Below are 26014 nucleotides of genomic sequence, written 5' to 3'. Positions count from 1 at the left end.
TATTAACTTCCTTTTACAGTAAGTTAATTTACCACCTGCGTAAGCGCTATTGAATGTTGTCATTATTTACTTTAGTTTAATCACTAGCAGCGTTAATTAGATAGCAATGAGCATGCCGAGCGTTAGCTGGCTGGAAACAGCTAGTTTTAAATAGTAGTGGCCTGCAGAGCTGCAATCCCGGAGATTCTGTCAGTGTCACTGTCCAAATATTTCTAGACTTACAGCTAGGTTCACATTGCGTCAGTGCAGTCTGTTCAACGCATGTGTTAAACAGACTGCGTTAACGCAAGTGCCCAAAAAGATTGCGTTATGCGATTGCGCAGATGCTCTATCTGCGCTAGCGGAAACAGACCCAAAAACGCTGCAGCCCGCGTCCCAGGGTCTGTCACAGAATGATGGCACATCGCTAGCGCATGGTATGCGTTGGCGATGCGCCCGATAATAGGGGTTAATGGCAGCGTTAACGGACAGCGTTACAGCATGTTATGCCGCGGTGTAACGCAGTCCATCTAACGGACTGCCATATCGCAATGTGAACCTGGCCTTACTGTATCTAATACTTCTATATTAACCCCTTCATGACCGTTGGATTTTCCGTTTTTCCGTATTCGTTTTTCACTCCCCTCCTTCCCAGAGCCATAACTTTTTTATTTTTCTGTCAATTTGGCCATATGAGGGCTTATTTTTTGCGGGACGAGTTGTACTTTTGAACGACATCATTGGTTTTACCATGTCGTGTACTAGAAAACGGGAAAAAAATTCCAAGTGCGGTGAAATTGCAAAAAAAGTGCAATCCCACACTTGTTTTTTGCTAGGTTTACTCTATGCTAAAACTGACCTGCCATTATGATTCTCCAGGTCATTACGAGTTCAAAGACACCTAACATAACTAGGTTATTTTTTACCTAAGTGGTGAAAAAAAATTCCAAACTTTGGTAAAAAAAAGAAAAATTGCGCCATTTTCCGATACTCGTAGCGTCTCCATTTTTCATGATCTGGGGTCAGTTGAGGGCTTATTTTTTGCGTGCCGAGCTGGCGTTTTTAATGATACCATTTTGGTGCAGATACGTTCTTTTGATCGCCCGTTATTGCATTTTAATGCAATGTTACGGCGACCAAAAAAACGTAATTCTGGCGTTTCGGATTTTTTTCTCATTACGCCGTTTAGCGATCAGGTTAATGCTTTTTTTTATTGATAGATCGGGCGATTCTGAACGCGGCGATACCAAATATGTGTAGGTTTGATTTTTTTTTAATTGATTTATTTTGATTGGGGCAAAAGGGGGGTGATTTAAACTTTTATGTTTTTTTTATTTTTTTCACATTTTTTTTTTTTTTAACTTTTGCCATGCTTCAATAGCCTTCATGGGAGGCTAGAAGCAGGCACAGCACGATCGCCTCTGCTTCAGCGATCATCAGATCGCTGCTATGCAGCAGAAAATCAGGTGTGCTGTGAGCGCCGACCACAGGGTGGCGCTCACAGTTACCGGCGATCAGTAACCATAGAGGTCTCAAGGACCTCTATGGTTACAATCATGTGACGGGGGTCGGCGATGACGTCATTTCCGGCCGCCCGGCCGGATGCGGTAGTTAAATGCCGCTGTCTGCGTTTGACAGCGGCATTTAACTAGTTAATAGCGGCGGGTGAATCGCGATTTCACCCGCCGCTATTGCGGGCACGTCAGCTGTTCAAAACAGCTGACATGTCCCGGCTTTGATGCGGGCTCACCGCGGAGCCCTGTATCAAAGCAGGGGACCTGACGTCGGACGTACTATCCCGTCCGACATCAGGAAGGGGTTAAAGACCACCGGCGTTTTGAAGAGTTTCATCATCTGAAATTATACATCCTAATGCTGTGCCGCACATACCATATAACACACATGAACCTACAATCACACTCCTACGGACACATTTCTTATCTTCCTTGGAATCTTGTTGGGGGACATTTAATGGTCTACTATGTCCGGGAACTGTCCCAATGATCATACTCTCTAAATTGCCCTCTGCTGCCCTGACCCATCAACTTTTTTTTTCCCGACACATAAGCTGTCTAATCCACTGCTCAAATAAATAAAGGGAACACTTAAACAGAATATAACTCCAAATAGATCAAACTTCTGTGAAATCAAACTGTCCACTTAGGAAGCAACACTGATTGACAATCAATTTCACATGCTGATGTGCAAATGGAATAGACAACAGATGGAAATTATTGGCAATTATCAAGACACATTGAATAAAGGAGTGCTTTTGCAGGTGGGGACCACAGACCACATCTCAGTACCAATGCTTTCTGGCTGATGTTTTGGTCACTTTTGAATGTTGGTTGTGCTTTCACACTCGTGGTAGCATGAGACGGACTCTATAACACACACAAGTGGCTCAGGTAGTGCAGCTCATCCAGGATGGCACATCAATGCGAGCTGTGGCAAGGTTTGCTGTGTCTGTCAGTGTAGTGTCCAGAGGTGCTACCAGGAAGCAGGCCAGTACACCAGGAGACGTGGAGGGGCCCGTAAAAGGGCAACAACCCAGCAGCAGGACCGCTACCTCAGCCTTTGTGCAAGGAGGAACAGGAGGAGCACTGCCAGAGCCCTGCAAAATGACCTCCAGCAGGCCACAAATGTGCATGTGTCTGCATAAACGGTTAGAAACCGACTCCATGAGGATGGTCTGAGTGCCCGACGTCCACAGATAGGGGTTATGCTCACAGCCCAACACCGTGCAGGACGCTTGGCATTTGCCACAGAACACCAGGATTAGCAAATTTGCCACTGGCACCCTGTGCTCTTCACAGATGAAAGCAGGTTCACACTGAGAACATGTGACAGACGTGACAGAGTCTGGAGACGCCGTGGAGAGCGATTTGCTGCCTGCAACATCCTTCAGCATGACCGGTTTGGCAGTGGGTCAGTAACGCTGTGGCATTTCTTTGGAGGTAGCCTGACTGCTATTAGATACCGAGATGAGATCCTCCGACCCCTTGTGAGACCACATGCTGGTGCGGTTGGCCCTGGGTTCCTCCTAATGCAGGACAATGCCAGACCTCATGTGACTGGAGTGTGTCAGCAGTTCCTACAAGATGAAGGTATTGAAGCTATGGACTGGCACGCCCGTTCACCAGACCTGAATCCAATTGAACACATCTGGGACATCATGTCTCGCACCATCCACCAACGTCACATTGCACCACAGACTGTCCAGGAGTTGGCGGATGCTTTAGTCCAGGACTGGGAGGAGAACCCTCAGGAGACCATCCGCAGACTCATCAGGAGCATGCCCAGGCATTGTAGGGAGGTCATACAAGCACGTGGAGGCCACACACACTACGGAGCATCATTTTTTGTCTTGAGGCATTTACACTGAAGTTGGATCAGCCTGTAACTTCATTTTCCACTTTGATTGTGAGCATCATTCCAACTCCAGATCTCCGTGGGATATTAGTTGTGATTTACGTTGATCACTTTTAGGTTTTATTGTTCTCAACACAATCCACTATGTAATGAATAAAGATTTACAACTAGAATATTTCATTCAGTGATATCTAAGATGTGGGATTTTAGTGTTCCCTTTAATTTTTTGAGCAGTGTATATCCAGGAACTGTCCTATTGTTCATCCTCTAAAACTTGCCATCCACTGTTTTTCCCCATTGGCAATCTGCTAGCACTATAGGAGTTAGTATTTCTCTTGCCTCATTTCCTGAGGGAAATGTTCCTCCCATGGCACATACATCAGTCTAAGGCCGGGATCACACATACGCGAGACACGGCCGAGTATCGCAGGAGAAGACCCAGCTCTGGTGCCGCCACTCCGGAGCAGAGAGTGCAGCTCCATGTGTTGCTGTGCGGCTGCACGCTCCGGAGTGGCGGCGCCAGAGCTGGGTTTTCACCTGCGAGACTCGGCCGTATCTCGCTTATGTGTGATCCCGGCCTAATATGTCCAGGAACTAATGATCACGTTCTGTAAATTGCCAGCCACTGTTCTGTTTTTTTCCACATCAGCATTCTGCTAGCATTATGAGAGTTGGAACTTCCTTTTACTCATGGAAACATTCCCTCCATGGTGCATTTTTTTAGCACATTTGTTAATCTAATATGTTAAGAAACTGTCCCAATTTTCATGCACTGTAACTTGCCATCCACTGTTTTTTTCCCCCACTGGCATTCAACTAGCACTAGAGGAGTTGGAACCTCCTTTTATCCATTTCCTCTGGGAAACATTCCTACTATGGTTCCTTTTTTTGCACATAAATCAGTCTAATATGTCTAGGAACTGTCCCAAGTCTCCTGTTTTGTAGTTTGCCCCCCATCCGCATTCTATGAGCACTATAGATGTTGGAACTTCCTTTCCCTCCAGGATACATTCTTTTCATGGCACCTCTGCTATAATGGATCTGCAGTTTCTAAACCCAGCCACATGCTTCTCCATTATGACAGCACACGCACTAGAGAGGCTTGGTTGTGATTTTTGATAGTCATCAGAGGAATCTCCCAATAGATGTATTCTGCTTTTATTCAATGTATCGCTGGAATCAGATTATCAGACTTTCTAGATTATCATAGATTATCAGGTTAATGGGATTCCAATACGCAATACAATAGCAGATAATACAAGGACATTCGGACTGTAACATAAAAGATGACGATTTCTCATTGCCACTGTCAGGTGCCATGAACGGTGGCCGATGCAATGTGCCGGTGTGTAGAGAGTCGGGGAAAACTGCAAGAAGGGTAGTGCCCGGTATAGAGTGCAGTAAAATAAGTGCTACTCCCTCTCCTTTCATCTTCTCTTCTCAGGAACTTTGATAATTTAGTATTACATCTTGGGAGGGGTCGTTTCATTACACCAGGAGTGAACAAAGACTTTTGTATTCGCCCAGGGATGAGAACCGTCATCAGAATTCATATAAACCAATCTAGAATATTAAGGAATAGGGGGCACATTTCTAGCAGAATTGGCTAGCTGGATTGACCCACCCCGGCATTATAGCTAGGACATGCCCTGCCATCGTCTAGTACTAGGCTAAGATTTTGGTGGTGCTCATGCCGAATACCTACAGAACCTGTGATTTCCATAATTCCACAATTTTCTTCTTAGTGGAGCAATTTCAATATATAAAGACCTACAGTTGTTCAATTCTGGCATGAGCAATGCATAATTGGAAATGAGGAAAAAGAAGTTCCAACTCCTATAGTGCTGGCAGAAAAAAGATATATATATATATATATATATATATATACACACATACATACACACAGTACAGACCAAAAGTTTGGACACACCTTCTCATTTAAAGATTTTTTCTGTATTTTCATGACTATGAAAACTGTAAATTCACACTGAAGGCATCAAAACTATGAATTAAAACATGTGGAATTATATACTTAACAAAAAGTGTGAAACAACTGAAAATATGTCTTAAATTCTGGTTCTTCAAATTAGCCACCTTTTGCTTTGATGACTGCTTTGCACACTCTTGGCATTCTCTTCATAAGCTTCAAGAGGTAGTCACCGGAAATGGTTTTCACTTCACAGGTGTGCCCCGTCAGGTTTAATAAGTGGGAACTTTTGCATTATAAATGGGGTTGGGACCATCAGTTGTGTTGAGCAGAAGTCTGGTGGCTACACAGCTGATAGTCCTACTGAATAGACTGTAAGGGTATGTGTCCACGTTCAGGATTGCATCAGGATTTGGTCAGGATTTTTCGTCAGTATTTGTAAGCCAAAACCAGGAGTGGGTGATAAATGCAAAAGTGGAGCATATGTTTCTATTATGCTTTTCCTCTAATTGTTCCACTCCTGGTTTTGGCTTACAAATACTGATGAAAAATCCTGACCAAATCCTGATGCAATCCTGAACGTGGACACATACCCTTAGATTTTGTATTATGGCAAGAAAAAAGCAGCTAAGTAAAGAAAAACGAGTGGCCATCATTACTTTAAGAAATGAAGGTCAGTTAGTTCGAACAATTGGGAAAACTTTGAATGTGTCCCCAACTGCAGTGGCAAAAACCATCAAGCGCTACAAAGAAACTGGCTCACATGAGGACCGCCCCAGGAAAGGAAGACCAAGAGTCACCTCTGCTTCTGGGCATAAGTTTATCCAAGTCACCAGCCTCAGAAATCGCAGGTTAACAGCAGCTCAGATTAGAGACCAGGTCAATGCCACACAGAGTTCTAGAAGCAGACACATCTCTACAACAACTGTTAAGAGGAGACTTTGTGCAGCAGGCCTTCATGGTAAAATAGCTGCTAGGAAACCACTGCTAAGGACAGGCAACAAGCAGAAGAGACTTGTTTGGGCTAAAGAACACAAGGAATGGACATTAGACCGGTAGAAATCTGTGCTTTGGTCTGATGAGTCCAAATTTGAGATCTTTGGTTCCAACCACCGTGTCTTTGTGCGACGCAGAAAAGGTGAACGGATGGACTCTACATGCCTGGTTCCCACCGTGAAGCATGGCGGAGGTGTGATGGTGTGGGGGTGCTTGCTGGTGACACTGTTGGGGATTTATTCAAAATTGAAGGCATACTGAACCAGCATGGCTACCACAGCATCTTGCAGCAGCATGCTATTCCATCCAGTTTGCGTTTAGTTGGACCATCATTTATTTTTCAACAGGACAATGACCCCAAACACACCTCCAGGCTGTGTAAGGGCTATGTGACCAAGAAGTAGAGTGATGGGGTGCTACGCCAGATGACCTGGCCTCCACAGTCACCAGACCTGAACCCAATCGAGATGGTTTGGGGTGAGGTGGACCGCAGAGTGAAGGCAAAAGGGCCAACAAGTGCTAAGCATCTCTGGGAACTCCTTCAAGATTGTTGGAAGACCATTCGAGGTGACTACCTCTTGAAGCTCATCAAGAGAATGCCAAGAGTGTGCAAAGCAGTCATCAAAGCAAAAGGTGGCTACTTTGAAGAACCTAGAATATAAGACATAATTTCAGTTGTTTCACACTTTCTTGTTAAGTATATAATTCCACAAGTGTGAATTCATAGTTTTGATGCCTTCAGTGTGAATGTACAATTTTCATAGTCATGAAAATACAGAAAAATCTTTAAATGAGAAGGTGTGTCCAAACTTTTGGTCTGTACTGTACTAATATATATATTATTTTTATTTCTGACAGCACTATAGGAGTTGGAACTTTATTTTCCTTATTCCTATTGTGCATTGCTCATGCCAGAATTGAACAACTGTAGGTCATGTGATTGCCATAATTCCAAAACTATCCTATTAGTGTAGAAACTTCAATATAATTATATATAATGTGTATGTATACACATACACACCTAATAAGTTTAGGAACTGTCCCAATATATATACATATCCGTCTAATAAGTCTTGGAATTGTCTCAATCCTCATACTCTGCAACTTTTTTTTTTCCTGCCAGCACTATAGGAGTTGGACCTCTCATTTCTCAGTATGCATTGCTCCTGCCAGGATTGAAGGTCTGCCTGTTTGCTACATATATATTTTCAGTCTGCCTCAGCTGCACATCTGTGCATATCCCCATCATCTGGCATGCTCCAGCATACTGGCACACCGGAGTAATGCTAATAAATTAAGCGATAGACTCGTGTTACAAGCGCCTCGGAGACAAATAAGCAGAAGTGGAAGCCATCTCTTGTTTGCACCGTGTCAATGGATCTTATCAGCTTTTACATTATGGCAGCTTTACTAACACCACTAATGTTCTGCACTAACGTGCGAATCATGGGAGCAGAAAACAACACTCTGCATGTTACGTCGCAGCTCCTCTCCCCTCTATCCAGCTCACCTACAGTGGCTCATGTGGCCACAATAATCGCCAACTTTCTACAAACAAAAACATGGACACCCTGTAAAAACCCACCAAAAACATATCTATGGCCGCAAACAGCAGAAAATGGCACAAAAAAATGTAGCCTTTATAGAAAAACTCAGTGAAGGCAGTCTTATTGTGAACTTCCAGTAATCTGGCACCCAGTAATCTGGGAATTCTAACAACCCAATAGTTTTGAGATGACTTTATGTTCTGCAGAGTTTTTCCCTCAATCCTTTTTAGAAACGAAAACGTTCCATATTCAATAACTCAGCACTAATTGGGTCCTGGCAATGGCAGACTACAGGAACTTTACTATATGTGCAGCTATATAAATGGAGCAAGTTACACTTAATAAGGTCATAATATTTAATCATATAAATCTAATATCATATAAATATTATACAAATGTAATTATTAACACGTAATATCAATATTTAATATAAGTTAAATAACGCTATTATTTATAATATATCATAGTAATTATATATTACAAATTAATAATGAAATAATTAACCCCTTAATGACCGCCAAAACGTCTTTTAACTGACCTGAGCTATAAGAGTATAGCCCACCCATACAGGTGACAATCCAGCAGCTGTCGGCTGTCCACTATAGCTGACAACTTGCTGTATCAGCCACGATCAGTGTTTGCACCGTCCACATCTGTTTAACCCCTTAGATGCTGCTGTCAATAATGACTACATCATTATAAATGGTTAACAGAGTCTGGGGGCTTCCTCTTTATCCCACTTAGTGCCCTCAGATCATGATTGTGTGGTCCTGATGTTTGCCGTGGCAATTCACGACCAAACAGCGGCCTTAGAGTCTGACGGCTGTAGTAATCTGTTATCGACATTTAGGTGGTAAAAATACACATTTTCATTTCTGTCATACCACTTTGCATGAATTCCTGTAAAGCACCTGAAGGGTTAATAAACTGCCTGACAGCAGTTTTCAATATGTCAGGGGGTGCTGTTTTTAAAATGGTATAACTTTTGGGGGTTTCCCAATATATGGGACCCCTAAAGTCACTTCAAACATGGATAAGTCCCCTTAAAATAAAAATTTTGTAAATTTCCTTGAAAAAATGAAAAATTACTGCTACATTTTTAAACCTCCTAAAATGCTAACAAAATAAAATAACATTTTACAAATGGTGCTGATGTAAAGCAGACATGTGGGAAATGTTATTTATTAATGGTTTGCTGTGGTATGACTATCTGGATTAAAGGGATAATCATTCAAAGCTGGAAAATTGCTAATTCTTTAACATATTTCTCAAAGTTTTGATATTTTTTATAAATAAACACAAAACATATTGACCTAAATTTGCCATAATCAATCTCAAAATCACTGGGATTTGTTGAAGCGTTGCAGAGTTATTACCACATAAAGTGACACTGGTCAGATTTCAAAAAGGTAAATATAACTGAATAATCTAATATTTTATACAAAAATTAAATATACACTTTATAAATATAATATAAACGCAATAGTTGACCACGCAATGGAAATAATTCATTTTTTTTATAACATTTAATATATAAAAATATAAATACATGTAAGAATGTAATTTAAATAATATATATATATATATATATAATATAAAAATAATGTTATAATATTAATGTAATACAAATATTCTAATATGTGCTGTTTTAATATAATACAAACTATAAATATATATTATGTATATTAAATTTAATATTATAAATATTACTGTAATCATTGATAGAAATTCCAGCCTCTCAGGAGATGACATTGTCGTCTGTTTATCCGGTTGTGTAGTAATTGCCGCTGTATGTTTTGTACATACAGTAATGTACGTTATGTTTACACATTGCATTTTTTGGCTGCGTTTTACAGTACCAGCAAAGTCTATGAGATTCCAGAAATCTCATGCACACACATAAGTAAATGAGTAAAATAAATAAATAGTAATTGAGTAAAATAAACAAACAAATAACTAAATAGCCTTATAAGTCTAGTTCTGCGTCCAGTGCATCGGCGATCCGTTATGGTCTGATTGTAGAGATAACTGCGGGCCCCCATTATCGGACACGACCCCACGCTTGTGGACGCAGCTTTGCACCCTCCATTCTGGTAGGTTTTGGCAAGTAATGGGGAAATAAGAATGTTATCTACTTCCATGGATAAGAAGAGCGCTATAGATGTCTAACGTGACATTGGGGCTGATCCTTGTGGGAATCGGCTGCACACCCAGCAGCAAATCCAAGTGTCGTCCTCAGATTCCTGCAGCGTGAATACATGGCGCAGTTATGCCCCATGTGAATGTACCCCAACTGTGCGAGTCATGTCAGCAGCACCCCGGCATAGGCTGCAGCTATATCTGACCCCATCATACAGCAATGATGTAAAAAAAAACATTCACACAGTGGTCTCCGACTCTCAGCTTTCCAGATGTCATAACACTACAACTCCCAGCATGCCCTGACGGCTACATAGATGGAGACCTTGGATTTCTACGGAGACTGACATCCACAGCCAGATAAGATGCTATGTTCAGATCTTGCCACATAAGAAACTATTTTATAAGCCTTTATATATGGATTTAATTGTGCTTACTCATTAACATGAGCAGACAACAAGTCCCAGCCAGGAAGAAACAAAGCAGCTCAGATGACGTGAAAAAGTCAATCAAATTTGGAGCCTTGTCAGAGCCGGTCCCAGCAGATCCACCTCATGGCTAGGGTCTGATACAAGTTTCCGGTCTTGGCACATTACCAGTATATGGAGGGGGCTGGCCAGACCCCTACTCTCTATACATTGGCTATAGACAGGAATTTCGGAGCAAACACTTATTTCAATAATGCAAACATTTTAATTAGCACGTGTAGGCAATACACAGACATGGATTTGGACTTAAAGTTGCAGGGAAGTGAGGGACACATTTTACGTTTTAACCCTGTCTTCATCACAAAGTTGCTGTGTGGTAGGTGAAGCAGGGCACTCTCGCACCTAAGTCATATTCGTCTTAGGCCAGGGGGTCGCACCTCCTTCCGCCAGCATCTCGCTACCTTCTTACCTACACATTGGCTGTGACAGCGAAGGGAGCTGACTTTCCTAGTAAAGCGAATCAGCCAGCCCCCTTCACACACAGTTCTGGCTTTAAGGTGGGACAGGGAACAACATAGACATGAAGCTGCTTTATAGTGGGACATCAGTTGACAACCCCCTTTAAGTATTGCCATAGAGGCTTATATAGTAGGTGCACAGATACAGCACCAGGCACACCCCAACCCTGGAGTACAAGGGGCTTGATAAGTTAGGTTATTTGTATTTTTGAGTCCGTTCTTTTTATATGCGTATTACCATGTTTCCAATGCAGAAATGCACATTCGGATTTTAGCTGTGGATTTTTCGCACCGCATTCTAGTCTACAGTAAAAACCCGTAAATAAAACGCATATTTACTGCAAGAAGATAGGACTTGAGCCGACTTTAAAAAGCAAAGCAGAGTTTTCTGGGGGGGTTTTTACACAAGAAAAAAAGCATGAAATACTCATGGTGGGAACATAGCCTTAAGCTACACCTCTGCACCACCGTGCCGCTAACATATAGGACAAGGCAAAGCATAGGAAATCATCAGCCCCATGTACGTGGGAAGGGTACCCACAATCTGAACAGACGGAATATCTACATGTCTGGTACGTAGAGACTGAGCAATGTAACATTAATGACCGCAGGGTTTAGAGATGAGGAAAAATGATAAAAAACACAAACTACATTAGCATAATTATACCAACATAATATTAATGACATGCTATAATATAACTAGAGATTTAAAAAAGACATATTGTAAGTAATAATAAAAAAAAAAAGAAAAATAAATAATGGTAACAAAAATAATGAAAAATTATAAATACATATAATGGAAAGGAAAATGTAATAAAAATATTTAAAAATATTACATAAAAATAGCAATACAAATATTAAAAATAGCAAAACATTCTGAAAAAATATACAATAAAAATAGTACTGTACTCAAAATAAAATTGAATTACAAATAGTAATACAAAAAGATAAACATAATAATAAATAAAAATACAATAACTTTAAATAATAAAGTGATAATAAAGTAGATACAATGACAAGAACATGTAAGGACGACGTAGCCACTCCTCAGTATATACAAGGAGCAGGAGGCCGGGACGAGAATGACAGGATATGATTTCCCTTTAATGCTATTGATGCCCCTGCGCCCATATCGCCCTAGATTATTTTTCAATATTTCGCATCCAGGAAATGGGAATCTGACAACTTGGCTCTGCCCCGCGCCATCACTTGTGTTCCCAGGGATAAGAATTACTTGTATCCTGATCCCATCATTACATGTAACCAGCTTGCCTGAGCTAGGGGTGTTAATATGGGGGATGAGAGTCCCCTAAATCCTATCTCACCCCAGTATGCTTTCTGCTGGGTAACGTCATGCCAGTAGGAGTTGTACAAGCACTGTGCCCAGAGACAGGAGCCATGTAACCCCGGAGTGACTGGTCCTACAGCACATCCCTATAATTAGAGGAACGTCCTGCAGGATGGGAAGTAGCACAATCAGTATGCAAATACCCGCTGCCACCTGTCCCAAGTATACTATGTGCCCGATCAGCAGCTGGGGGCATAGCGTGGGTGCTTCTATTAGCTGTGTGCGCCTCCATACTTCTTCTGTGGTCAGAATAGGCAGCCCCCCGATCTCCACGCAGATTAGGAGCCACTCTGACTAGTTTACGGACCCAGTTATTATTCACCTCAATAGAAATGGCGGGCAGCAGCAGGAAAAGCCACAAACTGTGTCTTAATAAGGAGTAAGGGGGGAAAGTTGTCAGAAAATAGACAATTCTTTTAAGGAGAGAAGAATGTAACTGTATGAAGTCAGCCAGATGCCAGGTTATGGTGCAATTTGCCCTATGTATAACATCCATCAGATGCCGGATTATGGGGCACTGCCCCCTGTATACAGCCCATCAAATGCCAGATTAAGGGGGCACTGCCCCCTGTATACAGCCCATCAAATGCCAAATTAAGGGGGCACTACCCTCTATATACAGCCCATCAAATGCCGGATTATGGGGGCACTACCCCTATATACAGCCCATCAGATGCCGGATTATGGGGGCACTACCCTCTATATACAGCCCATGAGATGCTGGATTATAGGGCACTAGCCCCTGTATACAGACCATCAGATGCCGGATTATTTGGGCACTGGCCCCTGTATACAACCCATCAGATGCCGGATTATGGGGGCACTACCCACTATATACAGCCCATCAGATGCCAGATTATGGGTGCACTACCTCCTATATACAGCCCATCAGATACCAGATTATGGGGGCACTGCCCCCTGTATACAGCCCATCAGATGCCAGATTATGGGGGCACTACCCCCTATATACAGCCCATCAGATGCCGGATTATGGGGGCACTACCCCCTATATACAGCCCATTAGATACCAGATTATGGGGGCACTGGCCGCTGTATACAGCCCATCAGATGCCGGATTATGGGGGCACTACCCCCTATATACAGCCCATCAGATGCCAGATTATGGGGGCACTACCACCTATATACAGCCCATCAGTTGCCGGATTATGGGGGCACTACCCCCTATATACAGCCCATTAGATACCAGATTATGGGGGCACTGGCCGCTGTATACAGCCCATCAGATGCCGGATTATGGGGGCACTACCCCCTATATACAGCCCATCAGATGCCGGATTATGGGGGCACTACCCTCTATACACAGCCCATCAGATGCCGGATTATGGGGGCACTACCCCCTATATACAGCCCATTAGATACCAGATTATGGGGGCACTGGCCCCTGTATACAGCCCATCAGATGCCGGATTATGGGGGCACTACCCCCTATATACAGCCCATCAGATGCCGGATTATGGGGGGCACTGCCCCCTGTATACAGCCCATCAGATGCCGGATTATGGGGGCACTACCCCCTATATACAGCCCATCAGATGCCGGATTATGGGGGCACTACCCCCTATATACAGCCCATCAGATGCCGGATTATGGGGGCACTACCCCCTATATACAGCCCATCAGATGCCGGATTATGGGGGCACTACCCCCTGTATACAGCCCATCAGATGCCGGATTATGGGGTACTACGCCCCCAGTATATGAAGCTGTCCCTTACTCCATCATTCCGCACTCCCATCATCCCCGTACGACTATAGCCCCATCATGTGATTGCAGGGCTGAAGTTTGAGCAGATGTCAGGTACATGACGCAGGTCCGCACATCACACACGGCCGTACATCCCCAGCATCGCCCCCGGGGTGACACCTGCCGCTGTCACCACCATCCACCCGCCGTCCCCGGGTCCCTCGTGTTGTCACCTCATTCCCGCCCACGTCACTGTCACACGCTTACCTGTCACCCGGGACTCCTCACGGCGCCGCTCCGGAGGGGGCGGGTGTCCGCGGTGACGAGCCGAGCTGATAGGTGGGAGGGGCTCCGGGTGACAGCGGAGGGAGGACTCAAAACCTCCGGGATCCGCTACGCCGCAGCTCGCACTGACTGTATCTGTCTCTTCCTGCTACGCCCCCTGCGGCCAATGGTTGAGCCCCTCGATGCTAAGACCAATCAAAGGCGAGCGATCGTCTCAACCAGCACGCCAATAAGAGGAGAACGGGACTAGTGCGACTGACCAATGAGAGATGAGAAACCTTCCCCAGACCCAATGACATATAGACGATCGTTAATGGACCAATGAGGAGGGGAGTTGGTACTGATAATACACCAATCACAGGCAGGGCTGGGGCTCTGCCTCACACGCCCAAGAGATGGGGAGTTTACGCTGATACCCTCTGACCAGTGCGACATAGGACGCTGACCCGGCATGTGCTGCACTGGGGCCGCGCTGAGCCTTGAGGCGGCTCTCGGGCATAGCCTGCGGTGACGTCAGGGAAGAGCGGTGACTGCGCGGTTGTCACCTGTGCGATAGAAGGCTGGCAGATTGTAATAGGCTCCAAAAGTCGTCATAAGGCGACTGTTCACACCTGTAGCCACAGGATTACTACGGCTAGGTGACAGGCTCCTAGAGCCTGCTTTATGTGTCCGGGGCCCCAGTCACAGGCTAGTGGGGTCTCCATGGCCGGACCCCACTGATAGCAAAATAGTGACAGAATTGTGGGGTCTCCATGGCTGGACCGCACTGATCCCAAAGTGGTCACAGGATCGTGGGGTCTTCATGGCTGGACCACACTGATCACAAAGCGGTCACAGGATCGTGGGGTCCCAATGGCCGGACCCCACTGATCACAAAGCGGTCAGGATTGTGTGGACCCCATGGCCGGACCCCACTGATCACAAAGGAAGATTAATAGATTACTACACATTTGGAGCTTTTTTCACTTATTCAAACTACAAGGTGATCATCAATATATATCAATTGTTTGGGTTTTTTTTTTAACAAAAAGTCGATGCAAATTTAGAGGAAAATAATTTAATTCAGGTAAATGTGTGAAGTTATTTTCTGAATGTTCGCCCCTATGGATCAACAATTTTGGTCAGGAAGAAAGATTAGTTGTGTCAGGGCAGAGCACGCCTTAGGGTGATACAGATCCCTTTATCATGTCCCAGCCCACGGATGACCTTGTGATGGACACGTGTCATTTTGCACCTATAATAATTATGTAACAAAAACCTAAAGAAATTAACTGGAATATAAGTTGACATGTATGCGGCGTGTAGGTGCATGTTCACACTGGCCACTAAACTGAAAAAAAAAAACAATGAGCAAATACCCTGCTGTAAGTAAAAATGCAATAGTGCATAAAAATAACATGAGGTACTTTGTTAACATAATTTTGATTAAAAAAAATTAGAAGCCATTCCACCAAAGTCAAGGTGATCCTATTCAGAATGGTCCTACCCTATAGTATTAAAACCTTTCCATATATAAAACTTTGTTTATGGAAATTACTACATAGTCTGGACATACTGTACAAGTCTACAAGTTTCTCCATATATAGATTTGTATAACTTGGGGCGATCTGAGTCCCCATGGCGGTCCCACACTGTCAGTGATATTGCTCCACCTGTTTTCAAAAGAATGTTATTACAAGATATTGCAGTAAACACTGTTTCTGTTCTGAGTGTTATCGTCCAGATAATAGGCAGTAGGCTCCATCTGACTGATATTAAAAGGGAAGAAACATCTGAAATCAGGAATAGGTCGTCTGTTTCCCAGGAAAGGCTCCTCGGATGGCTAATCAGAATTATGGAATATTTTGCATATGAGAGGAGGGCCTCGATATCACATAGCTGACGGCCAAACTGTCCATAGACGTTACATAGCTGACAGCCGAGCTGCCCATAGACGTTACATAGCTGACAGCAGAGCTGTCCATAGATCTTACATAGCTGACGGCTGAGTTGTCCATAGACATTACATAGCCATTACATACCAGACGGCCAAGCTGCCCATAGAGACGTTACATAGCTGACGGCTGAGCTGCCCTTAGACATTACATAGCTGACAGCCGAGCTGCCCATAGACATTACATAGCTGACGGCCGAGCTGCCCATAGACATTACATAGCTGACAGCCGAGCTGCCCATAGACAGCACATAGCAGACGGCCGAGCTGTTCATAGACGTTACATAGCTGATGGCCGAGCTGTTCATAGACGTTACATAACTGACGGCCGAGCTGCCCATAGACGTTACATAGCTGACGGCCAAACTGCCCATAAATGTTACATAGCTGACGGTCAAGTTGCCCATAGACTTTAGATAGCTGACGGCCGAGCTGCCCATAGACGTTATATAGGTGATGGCCGAGCTGCCCATAAATGTTATTTAGCTGACGCCCGAGATGTCCATAGACATTACATAGGTGACGGCCGAGCTGCCCATAGACGTTATATAGGTGACGCCCGAGATGTCCATAGACTTTACATAGCTGACGCCAGAACTGTCCATAGACATTACATGGCTGATGACCAAGCTGCCCATAGACATTACACAGCTGATGGCTGAGCTGCCGATAGACATTACATAGCTGATGCCCAAGCAGTCCATAGACATTACATAGGTAACGGCCGAGCTGGCCATAGACGTTATAAAGTTGACGCCCGAGATGTCCATAGACCTTACATAGCTGACGGCCGAGCTGTCCAAAGTCATTACATAGCCTTGGAATATACCTTAGGCACCTAAGGTATATTGCACACAACTCCATCATGATTACTATATCCTCTATGTACCTCCTCCTACTTACATGCATCTACCGTCTTTCCTACAGTGTATGCCTCTTGTTCCAAGGATCTCTATCCTCTCTCCTTTGCACAATAGAGGTAAAAAATACCGTTTTTGTTTTTCATGTGTACATAGTCATGTGAGCTGGCTCCCTTAGCCTTTTTCTCCTGTGATTGTAATAATGCATATACCCCCCCTTTTCGCAGATGTACGTGGTGTTTCCTGTATTATGCATAACATGATTTTACAGTTACTACACTTTACTCCCTTTATTTTTTACCCTTTTCTTTTGCTTTTTTCATAAAGATTGGGATCTGTTATTTTTATTTTACTTATCTTGAATATTGTTTATTGTATATACTGTATACTTATGGTTTTTATCTCAGTTTTTTTTTTTTCCTAGCGATTGTATGATTAAGGCTCTGGTAGGGCCGAAACGTCATAACTACTTCTGGTCGCTTTCACATCACATAGTTGTTTTGTCAATAAATTTTCACCATTGCAATACACATACAGAGTGTGCGGTGTACTATATTCTCCATAGACATTACATAGCTGATGGCCGAGTTGTCCATAGACATTACATAGCAGAAGGCCGAGCTGCCCATAGACGTTACATAGATGATAGTAAATACATCAAAATTGACATCCTATATGTACAGAGAGTAAATGTCAGAGTACAAGGCCCAACATTAGAGCCAGATAATGGTCCCCATCATATATATGAACCATAACAGGACAAACTGCAAAATAAACTAAGCAAAAAAAGAGCACCACCAGCAGTTTAATTATCCAAAATAACAGAGATTACTTTATTTATCATTAAAATAGACAAACAGGTGCATGGAGAACAAGGGAACACATATAAGAGTACAACACAGCAAGTGCCCAAAGAAAGCCAAGGGCGGCATTAATGCAGTATACATAACAGTGGTAAGTCAGGATATATCATGGCTTAAGCATGTGTACCGCCATACTTCGCTGCCCTGGTGTTAGTTTTATACAGTGTATAAGGCAACAAAGTATCCACGCTTAGAGCGGAAACATACCAGAGTGTAATGTCCGTCACCACGCCGTCCAACGCTATCCCCGACGCACGTTTCGGTTCCCTGAGGAAGGTTTCTTAACCGAAACGCGCGTCGGGGATAGCGTTGGACGGCGTGGTGACGGACATTACACTCTGGTATGTTTCCGCTCTAAGCGTGGATACTTTGTTTCCTTATACACTGTATAAAACTAACACCAGGGCAGCGAAGTATGGCGGTACACATGCTTACGCCATGATATATCCTGACTTACCACTGTTATGTATACTGCATTAATGCCGCCCTTGGCTTTCTTTGGGCACTTGCTGTGTTGTACTCTTATATGTGTTCCCTTGTTCTCCATGCACCTGTTTGTCTATTTTAATGATAAATAAAGTAATCTCTGTTATTTTGGATAATTAAACTGCTGGTGGTGCTCTTTTTTTGCTTAGTTACACAGATGATGACCAAGCTGCCCATAGAGATTACATAGCTGACGGCCAAGCTGCCCATAGACGTTACATAGCTGACGGCCGAGTTGCCCATAGACGTTATATAGTTGATGCCCGAGCTGTCCATAGACATTGCATAGCTGATGGCCGAGCTGTCCATAGACATTGCATAGCTGATGGCTGAGTTGCCGATAGACATTACATAGCTGATGCCAGAGCTGTCCATAGACGTTACATAGCTGACGACCGAGCTGCCCATAGATATTACATAGGTGACGGCTGAGCTGCCAATAGACATTTCATAGCTGACAGCCGAGCTGCCATAGACGTTACATAGCTGAAGGCCGAGCAGTCCATAGACATTACATAGGTAACGGCCGAGCTGGCTATAGACGTTACAAAGTTGACATCCGAGATGTCCATAGACCTTACATAGCTGACGCCCGAGCTGTCCATAGACATTACATGGCTGACGGCCAAGCTGCCCATAGACCTTACATAGCTGACGCCCGAGCTGTCCATAGACATTACATAGCTGACGGCCGAGCTGCCATAGACATTACATAGCTGATGGCCAACCTGTCCATAGACATTACATAGCTGACGGCCGAGTTGTCCATAGACATTACATAGCTGACAGCCGAGCTGCCATAGACGTTACATAGCTGACAGCTGAGCTGCCGATAGACATTACATAGGTAACCGCCGAGCTGCCCATAGACGTTATATAGTTGACGCCCGAGATGTCCATAGACCTTACATAGCTGATGCCCGAGCTGTCCATAGACATTACATGGCTGACGGCCAAGCTGCCCATAGACTTTACATAGCTGACACCCGAGCTGTCCATAGACATTACATAGCTGATGGCTTAGCTGCCGATAGACCTTACATAGGTGACGGCCCAGCTGCCCATAGACATTACATAGCTGACGGCCAAGCTATCAATAGACATTACATAGCTGACGGCCGAGCTGTCCATAAATATTACATAAGTGACGGCCGAACTGCCCATAGACATTATATAGGTGACATCCAAGCTGTCCATGTACCTTACATAGCTGAAACCTGAGCTGTCCATAAACATTACGTGGCTGACGGCCAAGCTGCCCATAGACCTTACATAGCTGACGACCGAGCTGTCCATAGATATTACAGAGCTGACGGCCGAGCTGTCCATAGACATTACATAGCAGAAGGCCGAGATGCCCATAGACGTTACATAGGTGACGGCCGAGCTGCCCATAGACATTACATAGCTGACGGCCAAGCTGCCCATAGACGTTACATAGATGATGACCGAGCTGCCCATAGACATTACATAGCTGACGGCCGAGCTGCCCATAGAGATTACATAGCTGACGGCCAAGCTGCCCATAGACGTTACATAGCTGATGACCGAGCTGCCCATACACACTACATAGCTGACTGCCTAGCTGCCCATAGACATTGCAAAGCTGACGGCCGAGTTGCCCATAGACGTTATATAGTTGATGCCCGGGATGTCCATAGACCTTACATAGCTGACGCCCGAGCTGTCCATAGACATTACATGGCTGACGACCGAGCTGTCCATAGACATTACATAGCTGATGGCCGAGTTGTCCATAGACAATACATAGCTGAGGCCGAGCTGCCCATAGATGTTACATAGCTCAAGGCCGAGCTGCCCATAGACATTACATAGCTGACGACCGAGCTGTCCATAGACATTACATAGCTGACGACCGAGCTGTCCATAGACATTACATAGCTGAAGGCCGAGCTGCCCATAGACATTACATAGGTGACGCCAAGCTGCCCATAGACCTTACATAGGTGACGGCCGAGCTGCCCATAGACAATACATGGCTGATGGCCGAGATGCCCATAGACATTACATAGCTGACGGCCAAGCTGTCCATAGATATTACATAGCTGACGGCCGAGCTGCCCAAAGACGTTACATAGCTGACGGCCGAGCTGTCGTGACGGCTGAGCTGTCCATAGACATTACATAGCTGACGGCTGAGCTGTCCATAGACAGTACATAGCTGACGGCCAAGCTGCCCATGGAGGTTACATAGCTGACGGCCGAGCTGTCCATAGACATTACATAGCTGACGGCCGAGCTGTCCATAGACATTACATAGCTGATGGCTGAGTTGCCGATAGACATTACATAGCTGATGCCCGAGCTGTCCATAGACATTACATAGCTCACGGCCGAGCTGTCCATAGACATTGCATAGCTGATGGCTGAGTTGCTGACAGACATTACATAGCTGACGACCGAGCTGCCCATAGATATTACATAGGTGACGGCCGAGCTGCCAATAGACATTTCATAGCTGACAGCCGAGCTGCCCATAGACATTACATAGCCGAAGGCCGAACTGCCCATAGACATTACATAGCTGACGGCCGAGCTGTCCATAGACGTTACATAGCTGACGGCCGAGCTGCCCATAGACATTACATAGCTGACGGCCGAGCTGCCCATAGACGTTACATAGCTGACGGCCGAGCTGTCCATAGACATTACATAGCTGACGGCTGAGCTGTCCATAGACATTACATAGCTTATGGCCAAGCTGCCTATAGACATTACATAGCTGACGGCCAAGCTGCCCATAGACGTTACATTTCTGACAGCCGAGCTGCCCATAGACCTTATATAGGTGACGCCCGAGCTGTCCATAGAGGTTACATAGCTGACGGCCGAGCTGTCCATAGATGTTACATAGCTGACGGCCAAGCTGCCCATGGACATTACATAGCTGACGGCCAAGCTGTCCATAGACATTACATAGCTGACGGCCGAGCTGTCCATAGACATTACATAGCTCACGGCCGAGCTGTCCATAGACATTGCATAGCTGATGGCTGAGTTGCCGATAGACATTACATAGCTGACGACCGAGCTGCCCATAGATATTACATAGGTGACGGCCAAGCTGCCAATAGAGATTTCATAGCTGACAGCCGAGCTGCCCATAGACATTACATAGCTGAAGGCCGAACTGCCCATAGACATTACATAGCTGACGGCCGAACTGCCCATAGACATTACATAGCTGACGGCCGAGCTGCCCATAGACGTTACATAGCTGACGGCCGAGCTTTCCATAGACATTACATAGCTGACGGCCGAGCTGTCCATAGACATTACATAGCTGACGGCTGAGCTGTCCATAGACATTACATAGCTTATGGCCAAGCTGCCTATAGACATTACATAGCTGACGGCCAAGCTGCCCATAGACGTTACATTTCTGACGGCGGAGCTGCCCATAGACGTTATATAGGTGACGCCCGAGCTGTCCATAGAGGTTACATAGCTGACGGCCGAGCTGTCCATAGATGTTACATAGCTGACGGCCGAGCTGCCCATAAACGTTACATAGCTGATGGCCGAGCTGCCCATAGATGTTACATAGCTGACGGCCGGGCTGTCCATAGACATTACGTAGCTGACGGTCGAGCTGCCCTTAGACATTACATAGCTGACGGCCAAGCTGCCCATAGAGGTTACATTTCTGACGGCCGAGCTGCCCATAGAGGTTATATAGGTGACGCCCGAGCTGTCCATAGACGTTACATAGCTGACGGCTGAGCTGTCCATAGACATCACATAGCTGACGGCTGAGCTGCCCTTAGACATTACATAGCTGATGGCCAAGCTGCCCATAGAAGTTATATAGGTGACGCCCGAGCTGTCCATAGACGTTACATAGCTGATGGCTGAGCTGTCCATAGACATTACGTAGCTGACGGCCGAGCTGCCCATAGACGTTAAATAGCTGACGGCCGAGCTGCCCATAGATGTTACATAGCTGACGGCCGAGCTGTCCATAGACGTTACATAGCTGACGCCCGAGCTGTCCATAGACGTTACATAGCTGACGGCCGAGCTGTCCATAGACGTTACATAGCTGACGGCCGAGCTGTCCATAGACGTTACATAGCTGACGCCCGAGCTGTCCATAGACGTTACATAGCTGACGGCCGAGCTGCCTATAGACGTTACATAGCTGACGGCCGGGCTGTCCATAGACATTACGTAGCTGACGGCCGAGCTGCCCATAGACATTACATAGCTGACAGACGAGCTGTCCATAGACGTTACATAGCTGACGCCCGAGCTGCCCATAGACATTACATTCCCCGGCAAGCAGAACCCCAAGAGGCAGTGATGTGAGCCATTTTGAACTGCAAGATTAGACCCTTTTAAGTGTAAGTAGTAGTTAAATTGCTCTGTGAGTGAACAGATGCCCAAGATAACAGGGCATCCTGGTGATTTTTATAGCTTTGTATGTGTTTTGGTAAAATAATGATATTTGTGGGCTGTGGCAGTGATCCACGTTTTCCTTGTTTGTTATTATTACTTGCAGGCTTAATGAGGTTTCAGTAAACAGTTTCCCCCAGACAAGATGTGTTCCAAAGTATGGTCCACAGCCTAATGTATTCCGCTTACCTTTGTCCTGTCTTTCATCTGGTCATGAATTAGGGTGAACCTTGTCCTTCTTTATATCCCACCTCTTCCATTACAAAATCACTGTGTCCCCTCTTCATTCCCGACCACACAATTATCCGGTTCTATCTATATCGCACATGCACAATTTTCAATTTTCAGAAGTCTGATGACCTCTCTTTTGTGGCTCCATGACCATGTACGCTTCTCCAAATGTGACCTCATCAACATAGCTACAAAGAAACAGTCATGTTTTCTGCATATGCTCAGTGTCACCCTTATGGCTTTCATGTCTCCCTTTCACTACATCTACCTAGGACACTCACCATATCCGCACTCTTCCACTCATCAAGCTCTCTTCTCTCGATTTTTCACAGTACAGCCATCCGTGGGTTTTGTTACTTAAGTCTGTAAAACCCCTTTTAAAAGTCCACAGATAGTGCCCTTGTCTTCTCTTTTCCCTTAGCTGATTCACCTTTCCTGACTTTTGTTTCTGCGTATTTGATTTTTGAACAGAAGGAAAGCTAAGTAACGCCAAAAAAATGGAAGAGACTGAGACACTGCCGAAGTGAACAATCTCAGAACATCCTTATAAATTCAAGCCAAGTCACTCACATTCTAAAGAAGGTGGATAAATCATGGTCAAAGTTATCAATCAGGAGAAGCCTTCAAGAATGTAAATCCAAAGGGTTTATCTCAAGAATCCAACCATCGATGACAATTAAGGAGAGAAAGACCAGATTAGGCTGGTTTCAGACTTGTCTACAGGAGTGCTGTGGATGGCAGCGTACGTCCTCCCTGAAACCACGCCTACGCTCTGCCTACACTCCGCCTACGCCTCCTTGCATCCTGCAGTGCCCTGCGTACCTATCCTTAACATTGGGTACGCAGGGACGTACGCTGTATGCGTATGCCTCCACATGCGCCGTTTTGGCGCTGTGCCGACCACAACAAAACGGCGCATGCGGAGGCATCCACATACTGCGTACGTCCCTGCGTACCCAATGTTAAAGATAGGTACGCAGGGCACCGCAGGACGCAAGGAGGCATAGACGGAGCATAGGCAGAGCGTAGGCGTGATTTCAGGGAGGAAGTACGCTGACATCCGCAGCACTCCCGTAGGCAAGTCTGAAACCAGTCTTAGACTATAAATCTAAAAATTCTGACCAGTTCTGTAACAAGACAGATGAAACAGGAATGATTACAAGCAAACAGTATCAAGAAGGAGAGAAAGGGCTCCTGATCTGAAGCCCACCACACCATCTGTCACACGTGGTGGAGGAAGTCTTATGGCATTGAGATGCAGGTATTGACTGGGGTTGAAATTCAGCCCTGGCATTTGAAATCATACAGGTCCATGTTGTCTCCGTCCCCAAGCCCCAGATGGGATATATTACTAATATTACCCTGGATGGAGGAAAGCAAGATTTACTACAAGACCAATATTCCTAATGATACCTGTGGCCTGCTGGGGTAAGTGACAGAGTCGGCGACTTTGTGCTCCGTCACAACTCTTAACAGTATGGGTGTCTTGAGAACACCGATTCTATTAACAATGTAGCAGACAAGGCAGCCCATGACCAGACAGGCCCTTCTGGCATTTGCCAGAATTGCAGATGGCCAGTCCGGCCCTCTCGAGAAGTATGACACCAGTACAACCTGACCTGAACCTGATGGATTATAATGTTCACCTACAGAAGACAGAAAGACCCACAAACAAGCTACAAACGATGATGTCTGCAGTAAATGCAAAGCATCTTAAGTAGTATTCAGTGAGGTCCAGTTCGAAATGTCAAGCAGTTAGACCGAAAGATGAGCCCAACTGCTCAATTTAGGATATACTGGAGAGGAGAGTTTGGGAAAAAAGTACACGGATGTACCAAAGCAGATCCCTCTTTCAAGGATTTACACATTTATTTGAGGATCTCTGATGATCAGCTAATTGTGATGAGACAATACTGGAGAATTTCCATTTCATTCACAGATTGTGACCATAAAAGCACAAGCAACAGAGAGTGACAGCCAACTTTGCCATATATAAAATAGTCACGTACTGTGCCAGTCAAAGAGTCCCTAGTTTTGTCACCCAGAGCACCAAGCTTCAGTCCATATCCTGCATAAAAGCCATGGAGATCCTGTAAATCAGCATGCCCCACTGTGTTTCCTGATCAACGCTGCTCACTCCTGACCTGAGAATGAGTAAAGAATGTGCAAAACGCTCGTAAGTATCAATATGGAGGACCACAAAGCTTGGTCAAGGTTGCTCGAGAGGAGCCAGTGGAGGTGCCTCCTAGTCTGTCCTTGCCAGCTATGGCCTAATATACAATATGCTCTACTGTGCTGAGTTTTATAACAAAAGCTGAGCTTGCCTAAGAACTGTCCTGTTTCCTATCACTGGCCGTACATGGGAGTAACGAAAAGTCGGCGTATCCTAAAACTATGAACAATCCGATAACAAGTAGGACGCCTACCCTTTACGTCTGATGGACAAACCCTACATCAATAAGCGTCGTGAAGACTTCTTCCTAAAAGTTCTCTGCAGTCTCAGCACATAAGCAGTTTTTCTGTTATTTACTACAGCAATAAAAATATTCCATCCAGTCTCGCAATCCCAGCCATAACAAGACGCAATCAATCTTCAGTCTACACTATGCACACGACCACAGCCGTTAAAGAAACCCTATGACCCCGACTCTTGGTGTGTCTGGTAAGTTCAGGATATGTGCGTGCACAAGGGACATTTCTTCTTCAGACCTCTGCAGATTTTATCCTATACATAGCACAGGTAAAATCCGTCGTGAAAATCTCATCCTCATGCTGCGGATTTTAGCGGTAACCTATGTGTCCATCACATACAGTATGTATTTCTCCACTGGTGTGTTACTGCAGATCCTTTTCCAGGATTGTTTTTTTTCGTGCACTAATCAACACTTGAATAAGTGTGAACTCTTTGCCTAAATTTGATTAGCTGTTATTTGTTTAGTTATAGTTTATCATAATTCCTATTTATAGTGACTTAAGAGATTA

The 26014-nt window shown here is 44.8% G+C and overlaps 1 protein-coding gene across 2 annotated transcripts in view; it reads right to left on the bottom strand.

Moving 5' to 3' along the window:
• Positions 1 to 26014, bottom strand: part of BAHD1 (bromo adjacent homology domain containing 1) — a 170877-nt gene that overhangs the window by 86701 nt on the left and 58162 nt on the right. Inside the window, exon 1 of one of the 2 annotated variants that reach the window (XM_077260701.1) lies at positions 14226 to 14445. The exons of the other annotated variant lie outside the window; for it this stretch is intronic. The gene's annotated coding sequence lies outside the window, so the exon portion shown is untranslated. Of the gene's footprint in view, positions 1 to 14225; positions 14446 to 26014 lie in introns of those variants that run through there. 2 annotated transcript variants of the gene reach the window in all.

The sequence above is a fragment of the Ranitomeya variabilis genome, chromosome 1 (assembly GCF_051348905.1).
Source record: "Ranitomeya variabilis isolate aRanVar5 chromosome 1, aRanVar5.hap1, whole genome shotgun sequence".
Classification (NCBI taxonomy): domain Eukaryota; kingdom Metazoa; phylum Chordata; class Amphibia; order Anura; family Dendrobatidae; genus Ranitomeya; species Ranitomeya variabilis.
Note: the sequence above shows the minus strand (reverse complement) of the source record. Positions and strands in the feature narration are given on the sequence as shown.